This window comes from Plecotus auritus, assembly GCF_963455305.1.
Source record: "Plecotus auritus genome assembly, chromosome: 1".
NCBI classification, from domain to species: domain Eukaryota; kingdom Metazoa; phylum Chordata; class Mammalia; order Chiroptera; family Vespertilionidae; genus Plecotus; species Plecotus auritus.
In genome coordinates this window covers 115,479,990-115,503,594 of record NC_137770.1, presented here as the reverse complement: position 1 = coordinate 115,503,594, position 23,605 = coordinate 115,479,990, and the positions used below count along the sequence as shown (strand labels likewise).

The window sequence follows — 23,605 nt, the reverse complement described above, 5'->3', positions numbered from 1 at the left end:
AAGGGAATGGCATGAAGTACTCAGGGTAATGGAAAGCAAGGATCTGAAACCAAGATTACTATATCCAGCAAGGCTATCATTCAAAGTGGATGGTGAGATAAAGAACTCCCCAGACAAAAAAAAAAAAGGCTAAAGGAGTACATCACCACCAAGCCAGCATTACAAAAAATGCTAAAGGGACTGCTGTAATGAGAAGAAGAAATAGAGAAATCTAGGCATACAGAATTAAAATGGCAATAAATAAGAACCTATCAATAATAACCTTAAGTGTAAATATATTAAATGCTCCAAATGAAATAGGGTAGCTGAATGGATATAAAAACATGACCAAATACATGCTATCTACAAGAGACCCACCTTAGGACAAGACACACACAGGATGAGAGTGAAGGGATGGAAGAAATGTTTCCATGCAAATGGAAAAGAAATAAAAGCTGGAGTAGCAATACTCGTGTCTGACAAAGAGACTTCAAAATGAAGGCCATCACAAGAGACAACAAAGGTCACTACATAATACTAAAGGGATCAATCCAACAAGAGGATATAACCCTGGTAAACAAATATGCTCCCAAATAAAGGAGCACCTAAATATATTAAAAAAAACACAAACTTCTAGAGGACTTTAAGGGAGAGATCAACAATAATACAGTCATAGTAGGAGACTTTAACACCCTGGTGACTTCACTGGATAGATCTTCCACACAAAAACTTAACAAGGGAATAGTGACTCTAAAGGACACACTGGATCAGATGGAGTTAATTGACATTTATAGAACATTTCACCCCAAAGCTGCAGAATATACATTCTTCTCAAGTGCACATGGATCATTCACAAATACAGACCACATTTCAGGACACAAAATAAGTCTCTACAAGTTCAAGAAGATTCAAATCATATCAAGCATCTTCTCTAATCACAGTGGAATGAAATTAGAAATCAACTACAGTCAAAACACCCCAAAACATTCAAACACATGGAGGCTAAATAGCATATTATTAAATGACTAGAGGCCCGGTGCACGAAATTCGTGCATGGGAAGGGGGTCCCCAACTCAGCCTGCACTGTCTCCAATCTGGGACCCCTCAGGACCCCTGGCTCCTAACTGCTCACCTGCCTGCCAGCCTGATCCCCCTAACTGCTCTCCCCTGCTGGCCTGATCCCCCTAACTGCTCTCCCCTGCCTTCCTGATCGCCTCTAACCTCCTCTGCCTTGGCCCTGCCAACATGGCTTTGTTGGGAAGGACGTCCAGAAGGACATCTGGAAGGTCATCCGGAAGATGTTCAGTCTAATTAGCATATTACCCTTTTATTAGTATAGATTCCACCTTGTCCTAAAAATGCAGGTTGTTCCCAGGTTTTCCTATCGTGGAAGGGGAGCCCGCAGTAGCATCCTGGGTTCTGACCAGGGCTTATGCGCTTGTGCTTTATCTCAGCAGATGTGATTCCTAGTAGAAGACTCTTGGATGTACCTTGAACATTTCTATCAAATTTGCCAAATCATCCTCCAAAAATGTTGAACCACTTTAAACTCCCACCAGCAACCATGTGTGTGCCTTCTATCCCACTTTGATGCCAATATCATTGATTTCTCCCTAGAAGCTTCCCTCCGGTCAGCCGGGATTGCTTGATACTTGAGCTAACCTCATTGTTCAGCTGGGGCCTTGATTTCCCGAGACAGAATTATGGAGGAGGAAAAATAGTTTTCCTCTACCTTTCTGAGTTCTTAGTGGAGGCCCTTGTAATGAAAGACAAATCACCAAGAGAAAAACAAAAGTTCATTAACATGTGTACCTCGTGTATATGTGGGCGATCCCAGGGAAAAATGAGTAACTCCTCAAGGTGGCTTAGAATGCAGATTTACATACCTTCTTCCTAGGGAAAGGGGACAGGAGATATAGGCCTCTTAGAGGAAAGTAAATGGTTTTTAGGATGAATGGGGGTGTAGGGAAATCGTTTGTAACAAAGTTTGGGTGTGATGTCAACTTCTACTCTCCTGTCCTGTGATAGCAGTCAGTCTTCTCTGCCTGATGACACTTCTCCCGTCAAGGGGACCTATGACATTTAAGCTCCTTTAGGGGGGTCCGATTTTAGGCAGATCAGGAGACTTCAGTGAAAGCCTCTGCATGCATTTGCTATTTTTCAAGCATCTGTAGGTCAAAATCATCAATATGACAACACAGCATATGTTGGGGTGGCATGTTCTCTGACCTTCAGAATAAACCCAACAAAAGCTTGTTTCCTCTCTTAGATGATTTGCCATGGTAACATTATTCCCTGGAGACGGTATTCTGACCACACCTTCCTGGGAGTGTTCATAACATACCCTGTGCTTGTAGAAAGGTGTGGGCCACATGACTAAATAAACCAGGGGCAGTTTTCTCATCTTGTGGAAAGGGAGATAAAGTTATGATAGTTTATCTCCCTTTCCACAGGTTTCTTGCGGGTTTGTGTCTCCGCTGCCCTCCCCCACCCCACCCCCAGCAGCCCCAGCACCACCGTGGCGAGCCTTGGGGCTGCTGGGTGCCGGCCTCCCTGCGGGTCTGTGTCCCCAATCCAGTCCCCCCCAGCCCCAGCGCCGCCATGGGGGGGCTTGGGGCTGCAGGGTGCCGGACTCCCTGCAGGTTTGTGTCCACGATCCGGGTTTGTGTCCCCAATCTGGCCCCCACAGTCCCAGCACCGCCATGGCGGGGCTCAGAGCTGCTGGGGGCTGGCCTCCCTGCGGGTCTGTGTCCCCAATCCGGCCCCCTCCAGTTCCAGCACCGCCATGGCAGGGCTTGGGGCTGCAGGGTGCCGGACTCCCTGAGGGTTTGTGTCCCCATCTGGCACCCAACAGCCATGGCAGGGCTCGGGGCTGTGGGGTGCCAGACTCCCTGTGTGTTTGTGTCCCCATCCGGCACCCAACAGCCATGGCAGGGCTTGGGGCTGTGGGGTGCCAGACTCCCTGCGTGTTTGTGTCCCCATCCGGCACCCAACAGCCATGGCAGGGCTCGGGGCTGCGGGGTGCGGGCCTCCCTGCGGGTCTGTGTCCCCATCCAGCCCCCCGCAACCCCAGCGCTGCCATGTCGGGGCTTGGGGCTGTGGGCACCGGCCTCCCTGCAGGTTTGTGTCCCGATCAGGCCCCCCACAGCCCTAGCGCCACCATGGCGGGTCTTGGAGCTGCTGGGTGCCGCTGCCTGGCCGCTATGGGTGTGGCCATCTTTGTTGGGTAATTTGCATACTCACTCCTATTGGCTGGTAGGGTAACAGAGTGATGCTTAATTTGCATCTTACTCTTTTATTAGATAGGATATCAATAAGGAAATCAAAACACTCCTGAAAACAAATAAAAATGAACACACAACAACCCAAAACACCTGGGACACAGCAAAAGCAGTCCTGAGAGGGAAGTTCATAGCACTACAAGCCTACCTCAAAAAAACAGGATAAACATAAATAAACTATTTAACCCTAAAACTAAAAGAACTAGAAAGAGAACAAGAAAAGCCCAGAGTAAGCAGAAGGAAGGAAATAATAAAGATTAGAACAGAAATAGATAACATAAACTAAAAATCAATAAAACCAAGAGCTGGTTCTTTGAAAGGATAAACAAAATTGATGAACTGAGCCAGACTCATCAAGAAACAAAGAGTGAGGACCTAAATAAATAAAATCAGAAAGAAAGTGGAGAAGTAACCACTGAGACCAAAAATACAAAGGATTTTAAGCAAATACTATGGACAGCTATATGCCAACAAGCTGGACAATGTGGATGAAATAGACAAATTCCTGGAAAACTACAATCTCCCAAAACTGAGTCAGGAATAATCAGAAAACCTGAATAGACCAATAACAACTGATGAAATAGAAGCAGTAATCAAAAAATTCCCAGCAAACAAAAACCCAAATCTGGATGGCTTCACAGGGGAGTTTTACCAAACATTCAAAGAAGAACTAACACCTATACTCCTCAAACTATTCCAAAAAATCCAAGAGGAAGGAACACTTCCAAGCTCTTTTTATGAGGCCAGCATTACCCTAATTCCAAAACCAGATAAAGGCACTATAAAGAAAGAGAATTACAGGCCAATATTCCTGATGAATATAGATGCTAAAATCCTCATCAAAATATTAGCAAATCGGATCCAGCAATATATGAAAAAGATCATACACCATGACCAAGTGGGATTTATTCCAGGGATGCAAGGCTGGTACAATATTCACAAATCAATAAATGTGATACAGCACATAAACAAATTGAAAGACAAAAATCACATAATCATATCAACAGACATAGAAAAAGCATTAGACAAAATCCAACACCCATTTTTGATAACAACTCTCAGCAAAGTGGGAATACAAGGAGTATCTCAACATGATAAAGGCCATATATGACAAACCTACAGCCAACATCATACTCAAAGGGCAAAAACTAAAACCATTTCCCCTAAGAACAGGAACAAGACAGGGATGTCCATTTTCACCACTCTTATTGTGCATAGTACTGGAAGTCCTAGCCACAGGGATCAGATAAGAAAAATAAAAGGCCCTAACCGGTTTGGCTCAGTGGATAAAGCGTTGGCCTGTGGACTGAAGGGTCCCAGGTTCGATTCCGGTCAAGGGCATTACCTTCGTTGCAGACACATCCCCAGGAGGGGGTGTGCAGGAGGCAGCTGATCGATGCTTCTCTCTGCTCGATGTTTCTAACTCTCTATTCCTCTCCCTTCCTCTCTGAAAAAAAAAATCAATAAAATATATTTTTAAAAAATAATAAAGTAAATAAATTCATCTTCCCCTTATTTAAAAAAAGACGAAAAAGGGGAAAAAAAGGCATCCAAATTGGAAAGGAGGAAGTAAAAATAATTATTAGCAGATGATATGATATTGTATGTAGAAAACCCTAAAGACTCCAGAAAAAAAACTACTAGAGGTAATAAATGAATTTGGCAGGATACAAAATCAACACCCAAAAATCGATGGCCTTTTTATACACCAATAATGGATTCTCAGAAAGAGAAAATAAATAAGCAATCTCATTTACCATTGCAATTAAAACACTTAGGAATAATCTTAACCAAGGAGTCAAAAGATCTGTATTCGTACAGTTCAGACTCCTCTCGTTCACGCACCTCCCTCAGCTTCCTCTGCGATATGGCTGAGATTGAGAAATTGGAAATTGAAGAAGACAGAAACGCAAGAGAAAAACCCACTGTCTTCAAAAGAAACAATTGAACAGGAGAAACAAGTAGGCGGATGGTAATGAGCCGCCAATATGCACTGTACATTGTCTTCTTATTTTACTTCTTTTAGCAGTCTAACTTGGTAAGATGCAAAGAGGCTGGATCAGTTTAAGTGACTGTGCTACCCCTTTTCACATCACCACTACTGACAACTAAGGCCGCATCTGCCGCTCCCATCTGCCTGGCTGGCTGGCAGGGAAGAGAAAGAACTTGCATGTTGGTGAAGGAACAAGCTGGGTGGGTTACAACAGTGAAATCTAGAGTAAAAACTAAGCTGGTCCAAGGTGTCCCAGGGGCTGTAAAATGCAGTTTAATCAGAGTGCCATTTATTTGTTGTTCAAATGATTTTAATTATTGGAATGCACAGTTTTTTAAATATGCAAATAAGTTTTAAAACCTGAAAAAAAAACAAAAAGAGATAAAAGAAGATGTAAACAAGTGGAAGAATATATTGTATTCATAGATTGGTAGAATCAGTATCATTAAAATGTCCATACGACCCCAAGGCAATCTAAAGATTCAATCCAATCTCTATTAAAATACCAACAGCATATTTCACAGACCTAGAACAAATACTCCAAAAATGTATACGGAACAACAACAACAAAAAAGACTCCGAATAGCCACAGCAATCTTTAGAAAGAAGAACAAAGTTTGGAGGAATCACAATACCAGATTTCAAGTTATACTACAATGCCACCGTAATCAAAACAGCCAGCACTGGCACAAGAGCAGGCATATAGATCAATGGAAAATAACAGAGAACCCAGAAATTGACCCAAGCCATTATACTCAATTAATATTTGACAAAGGAGGCAAGACCATACAATGAACTCAAGACAGTCTCTTCAATAAATGGTGCTGGGAAAATTGGACAGATACATACAAAAAAATGAAACTAGACCACCAACTTACACCATGCACAAGAATAAACTCAAATGGTTAAAAGACTTCAATGTAAGTCGGGAAGCCACAAAAATCCTAGAAGAAACCATAGGCAACAAAATCTCAGGCATCTCTCCTAGCAATATGTTTACGGATAATCTCCTAGGTCAGTGGTCGGCAAACTCATTAGTCAACAGAGCCAAATATCAACAGTACAACGACTGAAATTTCTTTTGAGAGACAAATTTTTTAAACTTAAACTTCTAACGCCACTTCTTCAAAATAGACTGGCCCGGGCCGTGGTATTTTGTGCAAGAGCCACACTCAAGGGGCCAAAGAGCCGCATGTGGCTCGCAAGCCGCAGTTTGCCAACCACGGTCCTAGGGCAAAGGAAACTAAGGAGAAAATTAATAAATAGGACTACATCAAAACAAAGTTTCTGCACAGCAAAAGAAACCATCAACAAAATGAAAAGGGAACCCACTATATGGGTGAACATATTTGGCAATGATACATCTGATAAAGGGTTAATATCCAAAATATTTAAGGAATTCATACTGAAAGGGCGGGGAGAGACTGACTCCATGTTCCCTTTGTTCCATGTCCTCCACCTCATGGAGTCAGGTTCCTGCCCTAGAACCTCTCCAAGAGCCCAACCCACACTTTTAAATTAGCCAATAGAAATGCAAGAGGAAAGTAAGTCGTGCCCTGCCCCCATGTGCAACCTGACCCCGACCAATCAGCGGAGGCCACACTACCTCAACCCTCCTACCTCTCCCAGGCCCCCTATAAATTAGTGCGTTTGGGGTCTGGGGCTCTCTCTCTCTCCACCTCGCCGCTGCGCCGGTGTGTGTGTGTGGGACTGAGCTCGAGCTAGCTCGATTAAAGACTCTTTGCTTTTGCATCGGACTCGGCTCCCTGGTGGTCTTTGGGGATCACGAAATCTGGGCATAACAATACAACTTAACAAAAAGAAGACAAACAATCCAACTAAAAAATAGGCAAAGCAACTAAATAGACACTTCTCCAAAGAGGACATACAGATGGTCAAGAGAAAAAATGCTCAAAATTACTGATCATCAGAAAGATGCAAATTAAAACGACAATGAGGTATCACATCACACCTGTCAGAATGTCTGCTATCGACAAATCAACAGCCCTAGCTGGTTTGGCTAAGTGGATAGAGCGGTGGCCTGTGGACTCAAGGGTCCCAGGTTCGATTCAGGTCAAGGGTACATGCCTGGGTTGTGGACTTGATCCCCAGTAGGGGGTGTGCAGGAGGCAGCTGATTGATTCTCTTTCATCATTGATGTTTCTAACTCTCACTCCCTCTTCCTTCCTCTCTGAAATCAATAAAAATATATTTAAAAAAAAAAAAAAAGCCCTAGCCGGTTTGGCTCAGTGGATAGCCTGTGGCCTGAAGGATCCCGGGTTCAATTCTGGTCAAGGGTACATGCCCGGGTTGTGAGCTCCATTCCCAGTAGGGGGCAGGGGCATGCAGGAGGCACCCGATCTATGATCTATGATTCTCTCTCGTCATTTGCCGGAGGAAACCGATCATTGTCTCACTAATAGAAAGATGTGGACAGGAAACCCAGAAGGCTGGTCAACAACCTTAATTGCTCTAATCACTCACTGTTTAGTTGAAACATTGTTAGCTGAAGCAGGCTCTACCTCTGTTTGTCTTATGTAAATTTCTGTTATTGGAGTTTCCTGCCTAAGGGCTATGGGTGTATCCCATAGTCTCAATAAAAGGGATAGCAAGGCCAGAGCTGTGGTAGTCCTCCCACTAGAGGTGGGCTCCTCCCTGGCCCCCAATATTCCCAAATACATTTCTAGTCTTTTTTTCATTTGTGTGCGGCCTTCTCCAAGACCTGAACCCTGAACTGGAACCCTGAACCACGCCGGACGTGAAAGGGATTCCCACAATCATTCATTGATGTTTCTATCGCTCTCTTCCTCTCCATTCCTCTCTGAAATCAATAAAAATATATATTTTTTAAATGAACAAATGAAAAGAGCTGGCAAGGATGAGGAGAAAAGGGAACCCTAGTACACTGCTGGTGGGAATGCAGACTGTTGCAGCCATTATGAAAAGCAGTATGGAGTTTTCTCTAAAAATTAAATATGGAACTTCCATTTTACCATGATCCCAATTCTAGGAATATATCCTAAAAAAACCAAAATACCCAACAGAAAGAATGGACGCACCCCTATGTTCTTAGCACCACAATTTACAATAGCTAAGATCTGGAAACAGCCCAAGTGCGCATCAGTTGATGAATGGATAAAAAAGCTGAGGGACATTTATACCATGGAATACTATGCAGCAGTAAAAAAGAAGAATCTCTTACCCTTTGAGACAGCATGGAGGGACCTGAAGAGTATCGTGCTAAGTGAAATAAATCCCTCAGCGAAAAAACAAGTACCACATGATCTCACTCATATATGGAATCAGTAACAAAATAAACTGATGAAAAGAGTGGATCCAGAGACATGGAAGCATGGAAAAGAGTGCGAAATCTTGTAGGGAAAATGGGGGAGGGTGGGTGGGTGGGTGGGAGGTAATCAACCATGGACCTTGTCTGCATATATGCATGGCCCATGGACACAGACAGTGCAGTGGTGAGGGTCTGATGTGGTGAGCGGAAGTGGAGGGGGTCGATAAGGGAAATAAGGGGATATATGTAATACTTTTAATAATAAAGGTTTTTTTTTAAATACTATATATTTAGGACAGCTTTATGTAATCACCAAATTTCAGAGATAAGGGACTTTACAAGTCAACTAACCAAACCAAAAATCCTTTTTAACCCCCTCCCAGGCCAACTGAGTTTTATCAGAATTCCTGTCCAATGACACCTTGTCAGTCTCTTAGGTAGAATAGTTTTCTTTGAATCACTGGGAATCCTGATTCTTTTTTTTTTTTTTTAATAAATCTTTATTGTTCAGATTATTACAGGTTTTCCTCTTTTTTTTCCTCCCATAGCTCTCCTCCACCTGATTCCCCACTCCACCCCATGCCCTTACCCCCCACCACTGTCTTCATCCATAGGTGTAAGATTTTTGTACAATCTCTTCCCGCACCCCTCACACCCACCTCCCCCTGAGAATTGTCAGTTCACTCCCTTTCTATGTCCCTGATTCTATTATATTCACCAGTCCACTCTGTTCTTCAGATTTTTTATTCACTTGATTTTTAGATTCACTTGTTGGTAGGTATGTATTTGATGTCATTTTGTTGTTCATAATTTTTATCTTTACCTTTTTCTTCTTCTTCCTCTTCTTAAAGAATACCCTTCAGCATTTCATGTAATCCTGGTTTGGTGGTGATGAACTCCTTTAGCTTTTTCTTGTCTGTGAAGCTCTTTATCTGACCTTCAACTCTGAATTATAGCTTTGCTGGGTAGAGTAATCTTTTTTTTTTTTTTTTCAGTTTTATTTTATTTTTATTTTATTTTTTAAATAAATCTTTATTCAGATTATTACAATTATTTCTCCTTTTTTCCCCCATAGTTCCCCTCCAGCCATTTCCCACCCCACCTTCTGCCCTTACCTACCCCCCACTGTCCTCATCCATAGGTGTATGATTTTTGTCCAGTCTCTTTATGAACCCCCCCATACCCCTTTCCCCCTGAGAATTATCAGTCCACTCCCTTTCTATGCCCCTGATTCTATTGTATTCACCAGATTATTCTGTTCCTCAGGTTTTTAATTCACTTGATTTTTAGGTTCACTTGTTGATAGATATGTATTTGTTGTTCATAATTTTTATCTTTCCTTTTTTCTTCTTCCTCTTCTTTAAGAATACCTTTCAGCATTTCATATAATACTGGTTTGGTGGTGATGAACTCCTTTAGCTTTTTCTTGTCTGTGAAACTCTTTATCTGCCCTTCAATTCTGAATGATAGCTTTGCTGGGTAGAGTAATCTTGGTTGTAGGTTCTTGCTATTCATCACATTGAAAATTTCTTGCCACTCCCGTCTGGCCTGCATAGTTTCCGTTGAAAAGTCAGCTGACAGTCGTATGGGTGCTCCCCTGTAGGTAACTAACTGTTTTTCTCTTGCTGCTTTTAATATTCTCTCTTTGTCTTTTGCTCTTGGCATTTTAATTATGATGTGTCTTGGTGTAGTCCTCTTTGGATTCCTTTTGTTTGGGGTTCTGTGGGCTTCCTGGACTTGTAAGTCTATTTCTTTCACCAGGTGGGGAAAGTTTTCGGTCATTATTTCTTCAAATAGGTTTTCAGTATTTTGCTCTCTCTCTTCTTCTGGCACCCCCATAATTCTGATGTTGGTACGCTTGAAGTTGTCCCAGAGTCTTCTTACATTATCTTCAACTTTTTGGATTTTTTTTTTTGCTTTTTGCTTTTTCGGTTGAGTGTTTTTTGCTTCTTTGTATTTCAATTCTTTGACTTGATTTTTGTGTTCCTCTTGTCTGTTTTTGGGTCTCTGTATAATATTTTTTATTTCAGTCAGTGTATGTTTAATTTCTAGTTGGTCCTTTTTCATCTCTTCGAGGGTCTCGTTATATTTATCGGCCTTTTCTAGGATATTCTTAAAAAGTCTTATAACCGTGGTTTTGAATTCTATATCCAGTCGTTTGTTTTCCTCCATTTCTTTCGTTTGTGATCTGATTCTTAGACGCCGCATTTTCACTGCTTCCCTGAGTTGGTAGATTTGTGTGCTAGGTTTCCAATTTGGCCCAGTGGGTCTGCCTCCCCAGTTAACCTGGGGTGGACACCCTTGGTGCACCCCTTTGTGGACTGTGTGTACAGCCTTGTTGTAATTAAGTCTTTATTGTTGTTGGTATCACTGGGAAGAATTGACCTCCAGGCCAGTTGGCTGTAAGGATCAGCTGTGTCTATGCTGGGAGAAGTCCGGTGCTGTAGACAGCCTTATAGGATTAGACTTGCCAAATTGCAATAGCCTCTGTGCTCTGCTTGGATGGGGTGGAGTCTCAGTCTTGGCTTCCCATTAGCCTTGCCCTTGCTAGCACGTGTGTGCCTTCAGTCCTCTGCCTTCCCGGCTCCCGATTCTCCGCCCGAGAGTCCAGACTCCCCCCACAAGAGCGTGGGTCTCCGGGGGCTCGCCTGGAACTGGGGTTCACTGCAGTCAGAACTGGGGCTCACTTCAGTCAGAACTGGTGTTCGGTGCCGTCAGGAGCCTCTCACTCCCTTCCGCTAGGGAAAGCCTGTGGCAGCCTCCCGCAGCCTTTGTGCGCACTGGCGCGAGCGGACTTTCAGTCTTCCGCCTTCCCCGGCTCCCGAGTCTCCGCCCGAGAGTCCAGACTCCCCCCACAAGAGCGTGGGTCTCCAGGGGCTCGCCTGGAACTGGGGTTCACTGCAGTCAGAACTGGGGCTCACTTCAGTCAGAACTGGTGTTCGGTGCCGTCAGGAGCCTCTCACTCCCTTCCGCTAGGGAAAGCCTGTGGCAGCCTCCCGCAGCCTTTGTGCGCACTGGCGCGAGCGGACTTTCAGTCTTCCGCCTTCCCCGGCTCCCGAGTCTCCGCCTGAGAGTCCAGACTCCCCCCACAAGAGCGTGGGTCCCCGGGGGCTCGCCTGGAACTGGGGTTCACTGCAGTCAGAACTGGGGCTCACTTCAGTCAGAACTGGGGTTTTGTGCCGTCAGGAGCCTCTCACTCCCTTCCGCTAGGGAAAGCCTGTGGCAGCCTCCCGCAGCCTTTGTGCGCACTGGCGTGAGCGGACTTTCAGTCTTCCGCCTTCCCCGGCTCCCGAGTCTCCGCCCGAGAGTCCAGACTCCCCCCACAAGAGCGTGGGTCCCCAGGGGCTCGCCCGGAATAGGTGTTCAGTGCAGTCAGAACTGGGGTTCAATGCGGTCAGGGGCTCCCTTCCCCCTTCCGCCAGAGAAAGCCAGCCAGGCACTCCGCCGCCCTTCCTCTCTGCGCGCACAAAGACCCTTTGCCGTACCTCCAATTCTCTGTGAGCTTTTCTCCTTCCTTCTAGTTGTAGAATTTTCACTCAGTCAGCTTTCCTGCGGTTCTGGATGGTGTCTGTTCTGTCTTTTAGTTGTAGTTTTGAAATTGTTGTGCGAGGCAGCAGTTTAGGTGTTTACCTATGCCGCCATCTTGGTTTCTCTGGGTAGAGTAATCTTGGTTGTAGGTTCTTGCTGTTCATCACTTTGAATATTTCTTGCCACTCCCTTCTGGCCTGCATAGTTTCTGTTGAGAAATCATCTGACAGTCATATGGGTGCTCCCTTATAGGTAACTAACCGTTTTTCTCTTGCTGCTTTCAAGATTCTCTCTTTGTCTTTTGCCCTTGGCATTTTAATTATGATGTGTCTTGGTGTGGTCCTCTTTGGATTCCTCTTGTACGGGGTTCTGTGCGCTTCCTGAACTTGTAAGTCTATTTCTTTCACCAGGTAGGGAAAGTTTTCTGTCATTATTTCTTCTAATAGGTTTTCAATATTTTGCTCTCTCTCTTCTTCTGGCACCCCAAAAATTCGGATGTTGGTACACTTAAAGTTGTCCCAGAGGCTCCTTACACTATCTTCATATTTTTGGATTCTTTTTTCTTTTTGTTTTTCTGGTTGGGTGTTTTTTTGTTTCCTCATATTTCAGATCTTTGGTTTGATTCTTGGGGTACATTGATCTACAGTTGAGTTTCTGTATATTCTTTATTTTAAACAGTGTATGCTTAATTTCTGACTGGTCCTTTTCCATTTTTTTGGCATTCTCATTAAGATCCTTAAAGGTCTCACTAAGTTCCTCAGAGGTTTTTAGAAGAATCTTGAGTAACCTTATAAATGTGGTTCTGAACTCTATGTCTTCCAGTAGTTTGCTTTCCTCCATTTCTTTCATTCGTGACAGGTTTCTTTGTCTCCGCATTTGGCTGCTTCCCTGTGTTGAGGGAGTGGCTTTGTGTGGTAGGTGACCTATAGGGGCCAGTATCTCAGCCTCCCCAATCACCTGAGGTGGATGCTCTTGGTACACCCCTTTGTGGGCTGAGTGCAAAGTCTTGGTGTAGTTAAGCCTTGATTGCTGTTGGTACACTGGGAGGAATTGACCTCCAGGCCAATTGGCTGTGAGGACCCACTGTGTCTATAATGGAAGAACTGCTGCGCTGGATACACGCTATGGTGCAGGCCTTGTTTCAGTGGGGCTTTGGTGCTCACTGAGTCTGCCCCTTGAATGTGTCACTTATGGATGTGAGGAGTTGAAATCTGGTGTCTCACACTGACCACTAGGTACACTGGCTTCTGGATCTCCAATGGGGTGCAGGTCAGCTACTGTCTGAGGCCACCCAGCAGGAGCTACAGCGAGAACTACAGTTTTCTCCTCTTTGCTTGGGGTTTGGAGGTTTTGGAGCTGTCTGACCTGGGCTGCAAGTTTGCTAGGTTAAGCTGCGATAGGGCAGGCCATTCATATGCTAAAGCCGCTGCTTGGAGCTTGGGTGAGTTTGTAGGTTGTGAGGGGCGGGTCTCAGGGCGTCACTAGGCTAGGGCGTGGCAAACAGCAATGGCTGCCAGTAAGCCGACTCTGCGTCTCCAACCGTGTCCCCGCATCCCGCGCCCCAGAGCAGTAGGCAATTATTCCTGCGTGCAGCCCTGCAAGCAAGCCACCCTCCCTTTCCGACCCGATGGCAGACAGTCCAGCTTCTCCCTGTAGGAGTATGGGTCCCCTGCGTCTCCCCAGAAACTGGAGTTCGGAGTAATCGGGAGCTTATCTCCCTTCGGGTTGAAAAGAGCAGCGCTCCCAGTCACCCGTCACCAGCCCGATTTGCACGCCTCCGTACCTCAGCTTTTCAGCGCTTGTGCAGGTCTCACTGCTCTTTTCTCTTTCCTTCTAGTTGTAGAACTTCCACTCAGCCAGCTTTCCCGTGGTTCTGGGTGATAGATGTTTTGTCTTTTAGTTGTAGTTTTGAAATTGTTGTGCGAGGCAGCAGTTTAGGTGTTTACCTACGCCGCCATCTTTGATCCTCTCCAGATTTTTTTATTCCCTTGATTTTTAGATTCACCTGTTGATAGATATGTATTTGTTGTTCATATTTTTAATCTCTTCGTTTTCTTCTCCTTCTTCTTCCTCTTCTTAAAGAATACCCTATAACATTTCATGTAATATTGGTTTGGTGGTGATGAACTCCTTTAGCTTTTTCTTGTTTGTGAAGCTCTTTATCTGACCTTCATTTCTATATGATAGCTTTGCTGGGTAGAGTAATCTTGGTAGTAGGATCCTACTATTCATCACTTTGAATATTTCCGGCCTGCATAGTTTCTGTTGAGAAATCAGCTGACAGTTTTATGGGTACTCCCTTATAGGCAACTGACGGCTTTTCTCTTGCTGCTTTTAAGATTCTTTCTTTGGCCCTAGCTGATTTGGCTCAGTTGCTAGAGCATCGGTCTGCTGACTGAAGGGTCCCAGGTTCATTTCCAGTCAAGGGCACATGCCCAAGTTGTGGGCTCAATCCCCAGTAGGGGGCATGAAGGAGGCAGCCAATTGATGATTCTCTGTCATCATTGATGTTTCTCTCTTTCTCCCTCTCCCTTCCTTTCTGAAATCAATAAAAATACAACAACTAAAAACATCTAAATGCAGAGCACTAAAAAAAAAAAAAATGATACTCTCTTTGTCTTTAACCCTTGGCATTTTAATTATGATGTGTCTTGGTGTGGGCCTCTTTGGGTTCTTTTTTTTTTTTTTTTTTTTTTGTATATATATTTTTATTGATTTCAGAGAGAGAAAAGGAGAGGGAAGATAGAAACATCAATGATGAGAATCATTGACCGGTTGCCTCCTGCCCACCCCCTATTGGAGATTGAGCCCACCCTAGTATATGCCCTTGACCGAAATCAAACCTGAGACCCTTCAGTCCGCAGGCCAATGCTCTAACCCCTGAGCCAAACCAGGTAGGGCTGGCTTCCTCTTGTTTGGGACTCTGTGCTTCCTGTGCTTGTAAGTCTATTTCTTTCACCAGGTAGGGGAAGTTTTCTACCATTATTTCTTCAAATAGATTTTCAATATCTTGCTCTCTCTCTTCTCCTTCTGGCACCTACATATTGCGAATGTTGGTACGCTTGAAGTTGTCCCAGAGGCTCCTTACACTAACTTCATATTTTTGGATTCGTTTTTCTTTTTCTTTTCTTTTTTTTTAAATATATTTTATTGATTTTTTACAGAGAGGAAGGAAGAGTGATAGATAGTCAGAAACATCGATGAGAGAGAAACATCGACCAGCTGCCTCCTGCACACCTCCCACTGGGGATGTGCCTGCAACCAAGTTACATGCCCTTGACCGGAATCGAACCTGGGACCTTTCAGTCCGCAAGCTGACGCTCTATCCACTGAGCCAAACCGGTTTTGGCGGATTCTTTTTTCTTTTTGCTCTTCCAATTAGGTGTTTCTTGCTTCCTCATATTCCAAATCATTGACTTGACTCTCAGAATCCTCTACTGTTGAATCCCTGTAAATGATTCTTTTTTTAAATATATTTTTATTGATTTCAGAGAAGAAGGGATAGAACCATCAATGATGAGAGAGAATCATTGATTGGCTGCCTCCTGCATGTCCCCTACTGGGGATCGAACCCACAACCTCAAGCATGTGCCCTGACCAGGAATCAAACCTGCAACCTCTTGGTTCCTGGGTCAATGTTCAACTGCTGAGCCATGCCCGCCAGGCTGTAAATGATTCTTTATTTCATTTAGTTTATGCTTAATTTCTGACTGGTCCTTTTTCATGTCTTTAAAATTCTTACTAAGTTTCTTGAAAGTCTCATGAAGATCCTTGAGTAACCTTATAACCATGGTTCCATTTCTTTCGTTTGTGATATGTTTCTTTGTCTCCTCATTTTGGCTGCTACCCTGTGTTTGTTTTTATGTATTAGGTAGAGCTGCTATGTCTCCTGGAATTGGTAGAGTGGCCTTGTGTAATAGTTGTCCTGTAGGGCCCAGTGGCTCAGCCTCCTCAGTCACCTGACCTGGGCATTCTAGGTGCACCCCTGTGTGGGCTGTGTGCATTGTCCTGTTGCAGTTGAGCCTTGACTGTTGTTAGTGTCACTGGGAGGAATTGACCCCCAGGACAATTGGCTGTGAGGAACAGCTGAGCTGCTGTGCAGGCAACAACCCCTGTGGAACAGGGCTTGCTTATGTGGAGCTTTGGTGCTCACTGAGTCTGCCTCTTGAGTGTCTCACTTGTGGTTGTGTAGAGTTGTAAACTGCTATGGTCTGAAGCTGTCCACTGGGTTCACTGGCTCTGTGGCCTCCAGGGAGGTGCAAAGTCAGCCAGTGTCTGGGGCCACCCAGCAGGAGCTAAAGATGGATCTGCAGACTGCTATTTGCTATTTGTATTGGGCTCGGAGGTGCTAGGTGAGGCCCAGCTGTGAAGTAAAGCAGGCTGGTGCTAGTGCTGGGTCTTGGGCCTTTTATTGATAGGTTTGGGGCAAGCTGTCACCAGCTGCAGCTTGTTTGAGAGATTTTAGAAAAGTCTGAAGCCTGAGCCAGAACTGACCATTCATATGTAAAAGGTGCTGTAAACAGCTTTGGGTGGGGCTGCAAATTGGATGGGGCATGGTCTCAGGGAATCCCAAGGAATCCTGAGGGTGGACCAAACAGTGTACTCCAGGCTGATGGAGACTCAGATATGGCTGCCAGTCAGCCCTGTGACAGGGGAGGTCCCAGCACAGGAATAAAGACCTTTGTGAGCAACTCTGTCTAGGAGAAAGCCATCCCTGAGTTCCTGCCCCGATGCCAGACAATCCTGTTCCTCCCCATACGTGTCTGGATCCCTGAGTAAGTTCGTGCACCAGCCCTTTCAATGGAACACCTGGGACTCCAGCAGCCTCCTTGTCACTCAGCCACAATCCCCACTGGTTTTTGCAGCCCATAGTTGCGGGTACTTCTCTTCCCAGCTTTGGAACCTTGGGCTGGGAGTCTGGTTTGGGGATGGGACCCCTTGCTCCTCATGGGCAGCCTCCACAGAGACAATCTCCCTCCCAATTAAAAAAGTAGCCCATGTGAGTGTTGGACCAGCCCATTCCGGGCCTCCACCCCTCTTATTAGTGTCCATGTCCTTTCTTCTTTACTTCTCTAGTTGTAGGACTTCCATTCAGCCAGCTTTCAGGTGGTTCTGAATGATGTTTGTTCTGTATTTTAGTTGCAATTTTGATGTGGTTATGGGAGGCAGCAAGTACAGGTGGTTACCTATGCCACCATCTTGGTTCTTTTGCCAAGCTATTTCTGGTTCAGCTTTCAATGAAGGTCTTCAAAATGGTCTTCACAAGTGTTCTTAAAGTGAATGTGAAGACTTGAACCTCTTGATTTGCAAGGATTTGTGGGGTTTTCTGGGTCAAGTGAATAGCAAACCATTTTCTGAGGTCACCTCAGGCTGCTTTTGGGAAGAGCTATGGACAGATTATTTAAGCTCACCTTCAGGTCCCTCATGCTCAGTCCACTGCATTCTCATGTCCTCTACTTACAGAAGGACCTTCCTGTCACTGAATCCAGTGGGCATTTTCAGTCCTCCTTTATGTGACCAGTTTAACTGCTCACATTCCCCTCTTCCTGAGGCATTTTCTATCTTTAATAGAGAATACTTTCTGGGTTTTGTTATTTCTTCAATTATTCCTTCTAAATGTCTTTTTTGGGCTTCCCCCCAACCCCATTCATTTGCTCACTCACTGACTCATTCATTTATTCTGCAAATATTTGTAGAGCAACTATTATGTGCCAGGCACTGAACTAAGTGCTAGGAATATGATGATGAATAAAACAAACCAGCTTTCAACTCAGTCTCGAGCTCTAGCTGGTAGCGAAACATACACGCTCCAGTTTTTCACTACCATCGATGTTGTTTGGTTCCTCTGGGCACATCTGTGCCACTCACCACCATACACTCCACCGTCATAAGCCATCATCATGGTGAAGCTCGCAAAGGCTGATTAAAATCAAGGTGACCCCAAGAAAATGGCTCCTCCTCCAAAGGAAGTAGAAGATAGTAAAGATGAAGAAGATGAAAGCAGAAAGAAAGGCAAGAAGGCTACCACAACTCCAGGAGAGAAGGTGATGGTTTCCCAAACAAAAAAGATTGTAATTGCCACACCAGGCAAAAAAAAGCAGTTGTCACCCCTGGCAAAAAGGCAGCAGTTACACCAGCCAAAGCATTAGCCACACCTGGCAAGAAGAAAGGTACAGCAAGCAAAGCATTTGTAGCAACCCCTGGTAAGAAGGGAGCAGCCACCCCAGTCAAGGGAGCAAAGAATGGCAAGATTGCCAAGAAGGGCCCTGACTGGTGTGGCTCGGTGGATAGAGCGTCGGCCTGTGAACTAAAGAGTACCATGTTCGATTCCGGTCAAGTGCATGTACCTTGGTTGCGGGCACATCCCCAGTAGGGGGTGTGCAGGAGGCAGCTGATCGATATTTCTCTCTCATCGATGTTTCTAGCTCTCTCTCCCTCTCCCTTCTTCTCTGTAAAAAATCAACAAAACATATTTAAAAAAAAAAAAAGAAGAATGCCAAGAAGGAGGAATACAGTGCTGAGGAAGATGATGATGACAGTGAAGAGGAAGGTGAGGATGAAGATGATGATGAAGATGAGGATAATGACAAAGAAGATGACTCTGAAGAAGAACCTATGGAGATTGCACCAGCCAAAGGCAAGAAAGCTCCTATAAAAGTTGTTCCCGCGAAGGCCAAAAGCACAGCTGAGGATGAAGACAAAGACGATGATGAAAGGAGGAGGATGAAGATGATGATGAGGAAGATATGAGGAGGATGAAAAGGAGGAGGAAGAGACTGTCATAGAAGCACCTGGGAAACAAAAGCAGGAAATGGCCAAACAGAAAGCAGAAGCCACAAAATCAACTACGGCTTTCAATCTCTTTGTTGGAAACCTGAACTTCAGCAAATCTGCTCCTGAATTAAAAACAAGTATCAGTGACATTTTTGGTAAAAATGATCTTGCGACCTAGGTGGTTTGGCTCAGTGAATAGAGTGTCGGCCTGCGGACTAAAGGGTCTTGGGTTTGATTCCAGTCAAGGGCATATGCCCGGGTTGCAGGCTCGATCCCCAGTGGGGGTTGTATGGGAGGTAGCCAATCAATTATTCTCTCTCATCATTGATGTTTCTATCTCTCTCTTCCTCTCTGAAATATATATATATATATATATATATATATATATATATATATATATATATATCGTGCTATTGTGGATGTCAGAATTAGTGTGTCTAGGAAGTTTGGCTATATGGATTTTGAAGAAGCTGGAACTGCTGGAAAAAGCTGGCCTGGCTCAGTGGTTGAGCATCAACCTATGAACCAGGAGTTCACAGTTCAATTCTGGTTAAGGTACATGCCTTGGTTGCAGGCTTGGTCCCCCGTGTGGGGCCTGCAGGAGGCAGGCAATCAATGATTCTCTCTCATCACTGATGTTTCTATCTCTCTCTCCCTATCACTTCCTCTCTCTGAAATCAATAAAAAATATATTTTAAAAATAACAATAAAAAAAATAAAAGTCTTTGGCAATGAAATTGAACTAGAAAAACCAAAGGGAATGACAGTAAAAAAGATCGAGATGCAAGAACAATTTTGCCTTATAAAGTTACTCAGGACGAATTAAAAGAAGTGTTTGAAGATGCTATGGAGATCATATTAGTCAGCAAGGATGGAAAGACTAAAGGGATTACTTATATTGAATTTAAGACAGAAGCTAATGCAGAGAAAGCTTTGGAAGAAAAGCAGAGAACAGAAATGGATGGGCGATCCACTTCCCTGTGCTATATGGGAAAGGAAGATCAAAATCAAGACCATAGAGGTGGAAAGAATAGCACTTGGAGTGGTGAATCAAAAAAACTGGTTTCAGCTCAATATGCCAGTAACTATGGAAGAAATTGAAGCAGTCATCAAAAAGCTTCCCGCAAACAAAAGCCCGGGGCCAGATGGCTTCACAGGAGAGTTTTACCAAACATTCAAGGAAGAACTAAAACCTATCCTCCTCAGACTATTCCAAAAAACTCAAGAGGAAGGAACACTTCCAAACTCCTTCTATGAAGCCAGCATCACCCTAATACCAAAACCAGATAAAGACCACACAATGAAAGAGAATTACAGGCCAATATCCCTCATGAACGTAGATGCCAAAATCCTCAAAAAAATTCTAGCAAATCGGATCCAGCACTACATCAGAAAGATCATACACCATGACCAAGTAGGATTTATACCGGGGATGCAAGGATGGTACAATATCCGCAAATCAATTAACGTGATACATCACATAAACAAATCGAAAGATAAAAATCACATAGTCATATCAATTGATGCAGAAAAAGCATTTGACAAAATCCAACACCCTTTCTTGATAAAAACTCTCAACAAAGTGGGAATAGAAGGATCATACCTCAACATAATAAAAGCTATATATGATAAACCCACAGCTAACATCATACTCAATGGGCAAAAACTAAAACCATTTCCCCTAAGAACAGGAACAAGACAGGGATGCCCACTCTCACCACTCCTGTTCCACATAGTACTGGAAGTATTAGCCATTGCAATTAGACAAGACGAAGAAATAAAAGGCATCCAAATTGGAAAAGAAGAAGTAAAGCTGTCCTTATTTGCAGATGACATGATATTGTACATAAAAAACCCGAAAGACTCCATCAAAAAACTAACAGACTTAATAAATGAATTCGGCAATGTAGCAGGATACAAAATTAATGCCAAGAAATCTATGGCATTTCTATACACCAAAAGTGAACTTACAGAAAGGGAGACTAAAAAAGCAATCCCATTTACCATCGCACCAAAAAAATTAAGATACCTAGGAATAAACTTAACCAAGGAGGTAAAAGACCTATACACGGAAAACTACAGGACACTAAAAAAAGAGAGAGAGGAAGACGTAAACAGATGGAAGAACATACCATGTTCATGGATTGGGAGAATCAACATCATTAAAATGTCCATGCTACCCAAAGCAATCTATAGATTCAATGCACTCCCCATTAAAATACCAACAGCATATTTCACAGACCTAGAAAGAACTCTCCAAAAATTCATCTGGAATAAAAAAAGACCCCGAATAGCCACAGCAATCCTGAGAAAGAAGAATAAAGTAGGAGGGATCTCAATACCAGATTTCAAGCTGTCTTACAAAGCCACTGTCCTCAAAACAGCCTGGTACTGGCACAAGAACAGACATATAGATCAATGGAATAGAATAGAGAATCCAGATATCGACCCAAACCACTATGCTCAATTAATATTTGACAAAGGAGGTATGAACATACAATGGAGTCAGGATAGTCTCTTCAATAAATGGTGTTGGGAAAATTGGACAGATACATGCAAAAAAATGAAACTAGATCACCAACTTGCACCATACAAAAAATAAACTCAAAATGGATAAAGGACTTAAACATAAGACGGGAAACCATAAAAATACTAGAGGAATCTAGAGGCAGCAAAATCTCAGACATATGCCGAAAGAACTTCTTCACTGATACTGCCCCTAGGGCAATGGAAGCCAAAGAGAAAATAAACAAATGGGACTACATCAAAATAAAAAGCTTTTGCACAGCAAAAGAAACCATCAACAAACCAAAAAGAAACCCCACTGTATGGGAGAACATATTTGCAAATGTTATCACTGATAAAAGTTTAAACTCCAACATCTACAGGGAACTTATACAACTTAATAAAAGGAAGATAAATGATCCAATAAAAAAATGGGCAACGGACCTAAATAGAATCTTTTCGAAAGAAGACAGAAGGAAGGCCAAGAGACACATGAAAACATGCTCAAAGTCACTAATTATCCGAGAGATGCAAATCAAAATGACAATGCGATACCATCTCACCCCTTTCAGAATGGCTATCATCAACAAATCAACAAACAACAAGTGTTGGCGAGGATGCAGAGAAAAAGGAACTGCTGGTGGGAATACAGACTGGTGCAGCCACTGTGGAGAACAGTATGGAGTTTCCTCAAAAAACTGAAAATGGAACTCCCATTTGACCCAGTAATCCCACTCCTAGGAATATATCCTAAGAAACTAGAAACTCCAATCAGAAAGGATATATGCACCCCTATGTTCATAGCATCACAATTTACAATAGCTAAGATTTGGAAACAGCCTAGGTGCCCATCAGCAGATGACTGGATCAGAAAACTATGGTACATCTACACAATGGAATACTATGCTGCCATAAAAAAGAAGGAATTCTTACCATTTGTAGCAACCTGGATGCAATTGGAGAACATTATGCTAAGTGAAATAAGCCAGTCAATGAAAGAAAAATACCACATGATCTCACTTATTTGTGGATAATAAAAAACATTATAAACTGATGAACAAAAAGATAGATACAGAGGCAGTAAAGCATCAAACAGACTGTCAAATTACAGCGGGAAGGTTAGAGAGAGGTGGGGGAAATAAGAGATCAACCGAAGGACTTATATGCATGCATATAAGAATAACCAATGGATGCAAAACATTGGGGGGTGAGGGCATGTATGGGAGTGGGGGGGGGGGCCAATGGTAAGATATGTACATATATAATACCTTAATAAAAAAAATTAAAAAAAAAACAACACTGGTTTTAAGCAACCTTTCTTACAGTGCAAGAGAAGAAACTCTTCAGGAAGTATTTGAGAAGGCAGCTTTTATCAAAGTGTCCCAGAACCAAACTGGCAAAACTAAAGGGTATGCATTTATAGAATCTGCTTCATTTGAAGATGCTTAAGAAGCTTTAAATTCCTATAATAAAAGAGAAATCGAGGGCAGAGCAATCAGGCTGAAATTGCAGGAGCCCAGGGGATCGCCTAATGCAAGAAGCCAGCCATCTAAAACTCTGTTTGTCAAAGGTCTGTCCGAGGAGACTACAGAGGAGACATTGAAGGAGTCATCTGATGGCTCTACCCAGGCAAGCATAGACACCAACCGGGAGACAGCCTCTTTCAAAGGGCTTGGCTTTGTAGACTTCAACAGTGAGGAAGACGCCAAAGCCACCAAGGAGGCCATGGAAGGCAGTGAAATTGATTAAAACAAAGTTAGTTTGGACTGGGCCTACCCCAAGGGTAAAAGTGGCTTCGGGAATCGAGGTGGAAGCAGAGGTGGTGGCAGAAGAGGCCAAGGTGGATTTGGTGGCAGAAGCTGGGGAGGTTGGGGAGGTTTTGGAGGTCGAGGAGGATTCCAAGGAGGCAGAGGAGGAGGAGGAGATCACAAGTCACAAGGAAAGAAGACGAAATTTGAATAGTTTCTTCTATCCCTCTCTTTCCCTCTTCCATTTGAAAGAAGGATCTGGTGTTTTCACTCTGTTACCTGATCAATGACAGAGCCTTCTAAGGCTGTTCCAAGATAGTATATAGTCCTGTGGTCTACTTGGAAATCCATTTAGATAACATTTCAAAGGAGATACCCTGTTGATGTTGGTTTTGACTGGATATTCGTATAAACTTTTTAAAGAGATGAGTGATAGAGCTAACCCTTAACTGTCAGTTTTGAATTTATGCTGTTTCTTCCTGTGTACAAAACCATTTTTTTCCAACAA

The 23,605-nt window shown here is 43.5% G+C and overlaps 1 protein-coding gene and 1 pseudogene across 4 annotated transcripts in view; one reads left to right on the top strand and one right to left on the bottom strand.

The window, feature by feature from the left end:
- Positions 1 to 23,605, bottom strand: part of PTPN9 (protein tyrosine phosphatase non-receptor type 9) — a 163,466-nt gene that overhangs the window by 98,522 nt on the left and 41,339 nt on the right. The gene's annotated exons all lie outside the window — the stretch shown is intronic.
- Positions 18,019 to 23,311, top strand: LOC308254372 (nucleolin-like; annotated as a pseudogene). Its single transcript has 5 exons — positions 18,019 to 18,114; positions 18,560 to 19,013; positions 19,312 to 19,336; positions 19,567 to 19,906; positions 22,652 to 23,311. The product of its transcript is annotated as a nucleolin-like (transcript).